Source organism: Cyphomyrmex costatus, unplaced genomic scaffold, assembly GCF_001594065.2.
Source record: "Cyphomyrmex costatus isolate MS0001 unplaced genomic scaffold, Ccosl1.0 scaffold554, whole genome shotgun sequence".
NCBI classification, from domain to species: Eukaryota; Metazoa; Arthropoda; class Insecta; order Hymenoptera; family Formicidae; genus Cyphomyrmex; species Cyphomyrmex costatus.
The window spans coordinates 81,538-84,239 of record NW_017279745.1 but is presented as its reverse complement, the minus strand read 5'-3'; positions in this window follow the sequence as shown (position 1 = coordinate 84,239).

The following is a 2,702-nucleotide window of genomic DNA, read 5'->3' as shown; positions in this document are numbered from 1 at the left end:
CTAAAGCAATGGGAATGACCGACAATTACAGTGAACCATTTTCTCCGAATTGGCTTTATAGATCATGAAATTTTTTCACACGTGAAAGTACACATCAAAATGAATGGGTAATGCTACATTTGATTAAAAAATTGGAGAAAAAAATAAAAAGTTCACTTATTTCAGCTCTTACAGCTGTCACTTCAGGTTATAATTTACTTATTGTAGAAATTCTGTAAGTCGTACATACCAAATGATACCCTCGCGCAAAGCGTATGACGTGCACAAATAATTCTAAGCTTGCGAAATTGTCTTGTAAGGTCCAACAAAAAAGATAATCCAAAATATTTGTTTTACGTGTAATCGTTTCGCTGGCACAGATAAACAGCATGAGAATTGTGTATCAAGTATGGTACAGTATGTATTGCGGTAGATGGCGTAGGAACTTGAGAAAGAAAAGTAACAGGAGAAAGAGAGATAGACATAAGCTCTGTCCTTTTTTTCTCTTAAGTTGAGCGCGCAGCACCGTCTGACATAGATTTTTTTAGCAGGATCACCAAAACTGTATTATCGACCTCGATCAAGTTCGGCCGTCGCTTTAGGATCCCCTTAAGACCTTGTTTTTGACTTTTAATATGAATCATTTCAGACATCAATCTCTTGTTGTAGGAAGATTCAATGTCTAAAATTTTAACATCATTCCACCTAAAATATGGTTAAAATTAATACGATGATCTGTAATGACAGTGGGAGAACCTGTCTTTTTTCTAATATCAGATATATGTTCATTTAATCTGGTACTCAATTTTCTTTTTGTTTGTCCAATATAGCTGGCTTCGCAATCATCACAGGAAATTTTGTAAATTACATTGTTATTAGATAGATGTTCTAATTTATCTTTACCTCTTTTTATGAAACTTTTTAGTGTGTTAGGAATTGAAAAGACTAATTTTCAATGGGACATACTGGAAATAGGAAGGAAACTTTCGGAGATCGATTTGACGTAAGGAATTGCAAATTTTTATCTTTGACGTAAATATTATGTATAAAATAATATATTTAAAAAATATTTGTATAATATTTAAAGATTTTTCGTTCTTACGGAATTGTTATTGATTGAGCAAACTATAAATTTCCTTTTTTATTAATTTTTAATGATATCGGAATATGTAATTGCGAGACGGTTTGTTCTCGTGAGAAAAATTAGACACGCTTTCCGTCAGAGAACGCCGATCGTACAGGCTAAAGTGCCTCCGCTTCTTTTTCGCTGCCTGTCGGATAAATACACTCATTTGAGGCACACCCTGCGTCATATTACAAGCGTGTCGTTCGAGTGTATGTCGAAATCGTCCAAGGATGATTCCTCGCTATTGTTTGCAAACACCTACGGGACACCGCGAGAGTTACTCTTACTCCCCACGGTCTTTTTTTCGTTGCGTTGCGGTAAGAATGCGCATGCCTTGAGTACCGTTGTCGATCTTCGTTTGATAAGCTGAATTACTTGTTAGGATGTCACGGAATCGCGGTGCTGTTACAATAATCGAATATATTTCCACCGCACGTACTGTCCTAGACTCTAGACAGAAGTAACTTATACTTGATGAATGGACGTTATATTATGCGTAAACTGTTATTGTGAAATTTACATGTAGCATTCTTTATTATGGTGTTTAATGGTTTATAAGTTTCATTATATTTGTATTTGTAATGAAATCTAATTTTCGATAGTAAATATTTAAAAACTTCAAGTATAATATTTCTTTTGCATTTGCGTGATGCAGCGTCATGATGGTCGCTATCTCGCGATCGAAATTGGATATGCGTCTATCTTGCGAAACGATTGATAGGCTTCAAGGAACGTAACCCGCCAATAACCATTACCACTTTTATTGCACAGGACGTATGGTAGATCTCTCTTTCCTATTACAAATATATATTACCTTTAATTTACTCCTAGTTAGTATTTCATTTTCACTTTGGTATCTTACCTTTATTTTTAAACTTCATTTCAATTTCTCTATACAATAACTTTTAAAAATTAAATATAAAAATCGACTCTCGAAAATTTCAAATACAAAGAATAAATAGGCTAATGAGAGTAAACTCGCCGTTATTAATGCGAAATTATAAAAAAATATATATTTGTTAACAATCAAAAAATATCATATATAAAATACTATACGTTTCGGCCTAACATCCGGGCCATCTTCAGTAGTAAATTCACAAAAAAGGCATAGATAAGTAGGAAAGTGGTCACTCTCAACGTCAAACAATCAAATCCACATGGTTGGTAGGTCATGTGCAATCGACTAGACGTAAATTTAAGTAAAAATTGAAAATTAATAACAATGATTGAAGAAAGATGAAAATGAACACTCACCGACAAATCCATGATTACAAGATAAAGTTGTATTAAAAGAATAATAGACCATCATCGAACACAACAAATTAATATAAAAATAGTCAAGCGATAAAAATCCGAAGATAACATTGTGGTGGTCAAGATTTAAATGTAATAATTGTAAACGGAACAACTCTATGAGGAGCAACGATGTATCGATTTATCTCGTAATAACCTCGATATCCAATAAAGTCGTACATAAAGTTATAAGCGCATGCGTGTAACCAACGATACAGGAATCGATACAATTCTTCCAATCAGATAACAGAGATCACACGGATAAATCGAAGTCATAATACATCACAAATTCAAACTAAAATTC